Here is a 9,297-nt window from a genome sequence, read left to right as displayed (position 1 = left end):
TGTTGGCAGTCTGGGGCATTCTGACCTCATAGATGCATCACCTTAATCTTTTTTTTTTTTTAAAGATTTTATTTATTTATTTGACAGAGAGAGACACAGCAAGAGAGGGAACACAAGCAGGGGGAGTGGAAGAGGGAGAAGCAGGCTTCCTGCTGAGCGGGGAGCCCGACGCGGGGCTCGATCCCAGGACCCTGGGATCATGACCTGAGCCGAAGGCAGACACTTAATGACTGAGCCACCCAGGCGCCCGGCATCACTTTAATCTTAACCTTTATGTTCACATGGTGTTCTCCCTGTGTGCTTATCTCTTTGTGTCTAAATTTTCCCTTTTTATAGACACCAGTCGTCTTGGATTAGAGGCTTGCCCTACTCCAGTATTACCTCATCTTAACTAATTATATCTGTGAAGACCCTATTTCCAAATAAGGTCACATTCTGAGATGCTGGCAGCTAGGGCTTCAGCATGTGAATTTGGGGTGGGATATGGGGGAGACACACTTCTACCTATGACAGTCGTCCAATGTCACATTTAGTGCCAGCCTTAATGGTATAGATTAGGCAACTGCAGAGCAGGTAGGACTGGAATAAGTGGGATTGAAAAGGCCTTCTCCCTTGTGCGTCTCTCTGATGCCAGTCCTATCATTTGAACCTGTTGTCTTTGATGTGACTCTGCTGTGACTGTTTTGACCTGTTTCAGAAAGCAGAACCTTGAAGAAGAAGAGCTAATGACTGGGAAGGTAAGGAGTGAAGGGATTTGCAGGGATAGGTGTTCCTTTAAGGCGGTGGCCATGTTTGTTGAATACATGTTTGCCTTTTATTAAAACAACAATAACAACCCAGCTTCCTAGGCGTCACTCCTGAGACTCTGATTCCACAGGCCTGGAGCCAGGACCCTGCATTTTAGCATGTTTTTAGGCGATTCCGATGCCGCACCTTGACAGAGTTACCTGAAGAGCCAGGGGTTCATGGTGTGAGAATACCGAGGTTGGAGCCAGACCAGGCCTTGCCATCCAGAGAGTGGGCAGAACTACAGAGCCCCCGATCTCAGAGCTCCAACGGCCAGAAGAGACCATCAAGATCACCTCTTCAGATAGAACACAGAGCCCAGAGGTGGTGAAGCCAGAGCATTTTGAGTGCTTAAGAGCAGAGAGAGAAGCAAAAAACAGGACTTAAATAGAATAAGAGGATTACAATGAATAAAATGAAAAGAGAGAAGAGAAATGTGAGGAGCTGCCCTTAAGCCAATGTCTAGACTAGATAATGTCTCCTTTCTCTTTATCAGGTCACAGAAGTTGTCATGCTTCAGAGGAGGCCACTTTCCTGCTTCTGAGGTTGGTTTGGGTTCCTGAAACAGGTGCTTACCCATGAGACAAAGGACAGGTCTGTTTTTTAATGGGTATTTGTTGGGATCCACTGCTTCTTGTGGTGCTGTATTGTCCTCAGCATACAGAGATAAAATAAGAACCCAAGAAAAACACTTTGAGTGTGTGATTGTGTGATGCAATCCATGGATGATCTGCAGCTAACTATGATTAGACTCTGATAGGTAGACTTCCTGAGAACATTCTGAGTAGAATGATCTGTGTCTGCACAATTTCTTTACTCTTCCTTCAACTTCTTGACCTCATTTAGTGTTCATAAGAACCCTGGAATACATATTACCCTCCCTGGACAGATGTTTTAATGATGAAAATATGACATGCCCTTTTTCTGCTTGTAGTCCTTCAGTGATTCCTCACTGTTTACCCATTGGCTCCTTCCTTGGGGAAATATGTTCCAAGTCAATAACCTAAGAGAAAAAAGGGCAATTTGTACAAGGATGTACATAATAGCTTTATTCACAATATTCAAAACTGAGAACAAACCAAAACGCAATAATAAAGGGCAGGGCTAAGCAAATCCTGCCCTCTCACTACACTGGAATACTCTGTACCTGCTTTAAATGATAAGAATCTGGCCTACCCTGAGGCACGAGTGTGTGTCTCTGTGTCTGTGCCTAAAGGTGGCAAATGTGAAATCAATTTAATAAACAGGATAATGAACACCCTGATTTCAACTCTCTAAAAACACACATGCGCATACTGACAAAGACCGAGCAGTAACAAAGAGTAATGAAATGTTTGACGCTGTATGTGAATCAGATCTGCTGTTCAAGTGTGACATAAACATTTCAGTGGGGAAAAATAATGCCTTTGGAATTTTCTTTTGAGGACTCTCACATAGAATTTTATACCGTGAAGAGAAAAACGAGTCGTGGAACTCAAAACCTTAAGACTTCAATACAAGAGGGCGGGCCAAGGGCACGGTGACAGTTTTATGTTGGGATGGCCGTGTTTGACTCAATTCAAGTTGGAGCCGGGGCAGGGTGTGGCCGCCCAGGGCGCCTTCACTGAGGGTGCCCAGGTAGGCACATGCACCCTTGGCTTGGGGTTCCATCTGTCCCTGCTGCTACCACAGCAGTTCAAGGCCAGTGGGAAATCACAGAGCAGGGAAAGCACTGCCCTATTAACTGAGAGAAAAACTGGTCAGACTTGATCAAGCAGAGCATTAGTGTGTGATGTCAAACTGACCTTCTGTACAATTTCAAAGAGGCTTCAGGAACAGTTCAGCAAGCTCTCTTCTCTTTATTGGTCTTTGCTGTGGCCGAAAGCATAAAAGCATGGTACCAAGGGCTCGCTGTTGATGCACGCAAATGACTGCAGTACCCCCAATTCTGTGTCTATTCAAATATGTTCATTAGGTCTCTGGCTAGCTTTCTTTCAAGGTTCTTACCCCAACCCTAAGTCTTACAGTATTTGCCTTTGGTACCTTTCGGTAAACAATGTTAGCATCCTTGTGTCCTCTAGGTTTGTCATTCACTGTGTACAGAGGGGGAGGGGGGGGCTGGTCAGAAAAGATGTTGCCCTTCTAGGTTGTCTGCGTTTTCTGTCCTTGTAAATCTGGGTCACTCCATCTTGGCTTGATCCTGGCTGGCTCAGGCCCTGAGAAGAACTGGCTCTTGCATCCCAAACTCATGTGAGTCTAATTTGTATCAGAAAATCAATTTAATCATTGACAATGAGAAATATAGCAGCCAAGTGGGGCAATATTTATGTTGGACAGTTTGCAAGTTCTCTTCCCACAAAGGAAACCGAACAAAGATGAGAAGTCTGTTGCTGTGTGAGCATCAGCTACTGGTACAAGGAAGGGTTCTGAGGAAGTTTTATTTACAAACCAATCTACCTAGAATTCCCTGACTACCTTTCAATGTGTACTCCGCTAAAGGCCCAGGGCACACCTCACCTGGTCTTTGAACCTTCCTTTACCTCTGGGTTCTTGGGAGGAATTAATCACTTCCTTGGTCAGGCTACCATAACTTTCATACCTCTATTATAAGGCCAATCAACTTGTATTCTTGATACATCTGTCTCCTCTGCTGTTTCCATCATGGGGACAGGGCCTCTCTCATCTACTTTGTTGCTCAATGCCTAGCACATAAGTGCTCAGTTTAGGGTTGTTAAATGAATGAGTTATTTCTCCATCTACCCTAATGGCCTTTCTAAATCAGTTTTTATTAAATAGAGGTAGGTAGGTACTGAGAGAGAGAGAGAGAGAGACAGAGAGAATCCTATTCCCTAACCATGAGAGACCTGTCCAAACACCATACCGTGGAGAACCCATAAAAGATAGTCTTAGGCAATACTCAGTGCATTATGTTTTCACCCAGACTGATCTGCTTATCTGATCCTTCTATTATTATTCCCTGGCCTCCCTGTAGGCCCTAGCTTATATATGCCTTAATCTGCCTCTTTATTTTAGTGAACAGTTTGTCCGCTTCCACAAGCATATTGTTTCGGATTCTCCTAACTCCTGTTTACCTACCTCAAGCCCCAGAAATGCTGAATCAGAATCTGAATTTTAACATGACCCGTAAGTGATTTGTAGGCATCATGAACATTGGAGAAGCTCTGCTTTAAGTCTTTAGGAGGCCTACTGCTCCTGGCTGCATGGTTTTCCTTTCTAGCTTGTCCTCTGTCCTTCTTCAGACATCAACATCCATTGTATTAGTTATCTGTGGTTGCATATAAAATCACCTCAACTTATCACCTTTAAACAATACTTATTATCTTACGGTTTCTGTGCATCAGGAATCTGGGCAAGACTTTTTTTTTTTTTTTTTTAAAGAGAGAGCTAGAGAGAGATCAGGGGATGGGGGAGCAGAGGCAGAGGGAGAGAGAGAATCCCAAGCAGGCTTCATGTCCAGCACAGGGCCCGATGTGGGGCTTGATCTTACAACCCTGAGGTCATGACCCAAGTGGAAATCTAGAGTGGGATGCTTAATCAGCTGAGCCACCCAGGTGCCCCTGGGTAAGACTTATCTGGATCCTCTGCTCAGGGACTCTCACAGGGTGCAATGAGGTGTCAACTGGACTTTAGTCATCTAAGGCTTGGCTGGGGAGGAGTCACTCCAAGCTCACTCATGTGGTTGTTGGTAGGACTCATGTCTTCATGGGCCGTTGGATAGAAGGCTTCCTGAGTTCCTTGCCTGGTTGGTCTCTCCACTGGGCGGCTCACAACATGGCAGCTGGCTTCATATAGAACAAACAGATGAAAAAGCAAGAGAGGGCAGGTGAGATGGAAGCCAGTCTTTTTGTAACCTAATCTCAGAAGTGATAGCTCATTATTCTTTGCCTTATTTTATTAGTTAAAAGTAAGTCAGTAAAGGGGCTCCTGGGTGCCTTGGTCGGTTAAGCGTCTGCCTTCAGCTCGGGTCATGATCTCAGGGTCCTGGGATTGAGCTCAGCGTCAGACTCCCTGCTTGGTGGGGAGTCGGCTTCTACTTCTCCCTGTACCCCTCGGCCCCGCTGGTGCTCTCTCTCCCTCTTGCTCTGTGAACTCTCTCTCTCTCAAATAAATAAATAAAATCTTAAAAAAAAAAAAAAAGTAAGTCAGTAGGTCCAGTCTATAATCAAAGGGAGAGAATTAGACCAGGGTGTGAGTAACGGGAGGGGGGATCTTCAGGGGCTGTCTCAGAGGCTGCCTACTACATCCATGTTCATTTTCATCTAATAACTTGGCCGACTAGTTTCTACTTCAGTTACACATCTGGGTGGTCACACATGGGACCTCAACACCACTTGGAATTTTATAATCTCCAAACTCTCACCCTCTGTGTTTCCTGTCTTGACTACAACTTTTCGTTCCCTCTGCTTGTCCCACATCTTCACTCCTATTATACCATCCTTGAGAGCAAACATGACTTCCTATCCCTTTCAGCCTTTCTTGTCCTAGTGTGTTAATATTCATCCAGTCTTACTCAAAGCTCCATACAGGGGGCTTCTTATGAGCAGCTAGTTGGGTATGGCCTTACTAAAAACCTAGAAACACCCACACTCATCTATTTGATTTGTGGGATTGTCCCACTTTCCCTTCCTCCACTTTAGGGCAAATTTAGTATTCTCTGCTCTTTCTTCCATTCCCCGGTTGATGAACATGCCTGAAGGAAATCATAAAATCATCCTGATTTGCTTCACTTATAAATGGATGCTGTCTAACTTCATAAGAGAGGTAACACCTCTCTTCAGGAATGTATCTCTAAAGAATTTATCCAATATCATTTCCAGAACTTTCTCATCCTCCTCAAGTCCCCACAGCTACCTTCTCTATCCTTGGTCTATCCTTGGTCTATCCTTAGTCTTCCTCCAGCAGAAGGATGTTCCCATTTCGCTGTCTCCACTTTAGAATGCTGTCATCTCTTCACTCATTATTTTTTGTCCTTGTCTCAGAGGAATAGGTGCTGGTCTTCCTTTCTGGCTTCAAACTCTTCACATGTCCTTACAATCCGTTCTGTCCCACCTCTTGACTTCACTCCAGTTCCTCCCTCTCTCTCTGTATTGCTTTCTTCCCTTCAGCTTACAAATATGTCCACAGTAAAAGCAACCTTGACTCAGTTACTGCCTCAAGCTATGAGTTCATCACTTTATTTCTACCACTAATTATTTTTAGTTTTATTATAATATTCAAATATAAAGGAAAGTAAAGGGGTGCTTGGCTGGCTCAGTCAGTACAGCATGCAACTCTTGATCTCGAGGTTGTTAAGTTCAAGCCCCATGTTGGGTGTAGAGATTACTTAAATATAAAATCTCAAAAAAAAAAGAAAAGAAAAAGAAAAGTAGAATACCATAATAGCTACCAATATACTTGCTCCTTGATTGAACAATTGGTCATTTCTTCTTCATCTTTCTTTTCATGAAGTATTTTAAATTAAATTATAGACATCATGACATTTCACTCCTAAATACTTTAAAACGCTTCTCTTAAAAACAATATCATTATCATAATTAAAACTAATAATAATATCTTCATATTATGTAACAGACCATATTCATATTTTCTCAATGGTTTCAAAAAATGTGTTCTACGGTTTTTTTTTTTCAAGCCAGGATTCAAATAAAAACCATGTGTTGCTCAGGTTTGTGTGGTTTAATTTTCTTTTGATGTCAACGGTGCTCCCCTCCCTCTTTTTTATGTCATTGAATTGTTGAATTGGGCCCATTGTCCCTAGCTTTGTCCCATCTTCTGGATTGGTCTGATTGTTTCTTTTTTGGTGTCATTTAACATGTTCATTTACCCCTAAATTTCCTGTAAACTGGAGATGAAATATAAAGGCTGATTTCAATTCAAGTTAAACATTTTTGTCAGGAAAATGCATAGCTGGTGTTATGTACTTTATATTACATCACATTTTAGGCACATTACTTCTGATTGTCCACTTTTAGTGATGCTAACATTTATTACTGGGTTAGGGAGGCAATAGCCAGAGCTCCCCACAGTTAAATTACATTTTTTTTCACTTGCAATCAGCAAATAATCCATGGAGTGATATTTTAGTACCATTTTGGCACCTCTCCAGATTGTAAACCTCCTTTATTCTGTAAGAATGAGTATATCAGTCATGGTTCATTAGAGGAAACAGAAGCCAATCTAGATTTTTTTTTCCATCAGAGAGAGATCTAATTCAACTAATAAGGAGCTTCCAAATTCACTGGAAGAGCTTGGAAAGGAGGCGAGGCTAGGCCTCCAGGGGGTGAAACAGACTAAATTTAGTACCTGTGTCCCAAGGCTCATGAAGCCACCATTGCCATGCTGCAGCTGTATCTCCACATTCTCAAATCTAGGACCTAGAATTTAGCAGAAAAACTCATTGTCTCCATATCCATGCTGCCCAGAAGCAACGGTCAAAGGAACAAGAAGATGGCCTGCCCCTAATTTCTACCTTCCAGATCTAATACAAGTACATTTCATTTTTGGAACCTCATTCATATCCTGAAAACTAAGATATAAAACAGTCTGCATTTTTTTTTTAACTTTCCAACCAGCCTCTGTACACCATAAGCATTAGAGTAGTTGCTGATCAAGATAATCCATACCACAGTAGGGCAAGGGCATTAAAAGGGAATATACCTGAGACTTCTAAGATTCTGTGGCAGGAATAAGGATCTTTCTCCTAGGCTTCCTGCTCTGCAGGCACATTGCAGAATGGAGAAGGTAAAACCCAACAGTTACTACTTCTCCATATGCTTTTCATTTCTGAAGATTATGTTGATGTCTCTCATCTACTCTTGCCTCATTTTACATTCTGTTGTACTTGATGGTTGTAATTTTTAAGTTCTCATTTTTATTAGAGTTTTGGGAGAAAAAGAAATAGCAACCTTTTCAGATCTACTAGATGATTGTCAAACTGTTCCACAGACATGTGGGAGTGATAGGATATCCTCCCATGTCCTTGTGTGCAGGATTTGTGGGATATACCAGCATAGCAGAGTGCAGGTATTAATAATTTTAAAAAATTCCCCTAAGTAATTCTATTAAGCCCTACCAATACCACCATTTTTGTATTACTTACTCATGTCTGTATACAACATTACTCCAAAACTTAATGGCGGATAACAATAAACATTATCTCACAAACAACAAATATTATCTCACAGTTTCTGTGGGTCAGGAATCTAGTCTTTGTGTTCTTGTTTGGCTATAGTTTATTCATTTTCGTTGCTATAAAATGCTCCATTGTTTGCATGTACCAAATTTATACATTTATTCTTCTATTAATGGACATTTGAATTTCTAGTTTAGGGCTATTTTAACAATGCTGACATGAAGACTCTCTTACATGTTGCCCATAAAAAGACTTGCTAGCACATACTTCTTGGGTTTATATCTAGGACTGGAATTGCTGGGTAAAGGGTATGTGTATTGCCAGTATTTACTAGATATTTCACATCTCCAAAGTTGTACCAGCAGGTGTGTGAGAGTTACTGATGCTCCCTATCCTTGCCAATGCTTGGTATTGTAAGACTTCTAAAATTTTTGGCAATCTGATGGTTACGAAAAGATACCTCACCCTGCTTAATTCACTGATCACTTGAGGTTGAGTCCTGTTTCTTGTTTACTGATTATGTGTTTCTTCTGTGAGGTCATTATTCATATCCTCATTTAATGTTTCAGCTGGTTGTTTTTTGTGGGTTGTTGTTTTGTTTTTTGAGAAATAGAGAGAGAGAGAATGAGAGCAGGGGGAGAGGCAGAGGGAGAGGGAGAGAGAGAATTCTAAGCAGGCTCCACACCCAGCATGGAGCCCCATGTGGGGCTTGATCTCATGACTCTGAGATCATGACCTGAGCTGAAATCAAGAGCTGGATGCCTCACTGACTGAGCCACCCAGGCACCCCTCAGTTGGTTATTTTTATGTTTCCTTGGACATGTAGGAGCACTTATATATTATGCATATTACCCTTTGTTAGTTACACTGATTCTCTCAACAAGTATTTATTGAGCACTTAGTGCACTTAGAGGATACAGAAGTGAACAAGACAGAAAAAAACCCCTCTTAGTTCATGAGGCATATATTCTAGTATAGGGAGAGAAACAATAAACACAATAAATAAGTGAAGTTTATGTATATTGGATTTTACATACCCTGGGATAAATGCTATAGGCAGAAATAAAGCAGGGAAGGGGGATAGGGAGTTCTGGGGAAGGATTACAACTTAAAATAGGGTGGTCAAGGAAAGCTTCACTGGAAGACCAACATTTGAGTCAAACCTGAGGAAGGTGGGGAAACAGGACCCAGAGATATTTGGTGGAAGAACATCTTAGAACAACAAATGCAAGGGCCCTGGAGTTGGAGCATAAATGATTGGTGCAGGGAACAGCAGGGAGGCCAGTGGGGCCAAAAATGAGTCACAAAGAGATGAGATTGGAGCAGTAAGGTGGGGAAGATGTATGTGCAGCATGTAAAAGATGTTGTGGACCATTACA

The sequence above is a fragment of the Mirounga leonina genome, unplaced genomic scaffold (genome assembly GCF_011800145.1).
Source record: "Mirounga leonina isolate KUSES-001 unplaced genomic scaffold, KU_Mleo_1.0 Mir_126, whole genome shotgun sequence".
In the NCBI taxonomy this organism is placed as follows: domain Eukaryota; kingdom Metazoa; phylum Chordata; class Mammalia; order Carnivora; family Phocidae; genus Mirounga; species Mirounga leonina.
Note: the sequence above shows the minus strand (reverse complement) of the source record.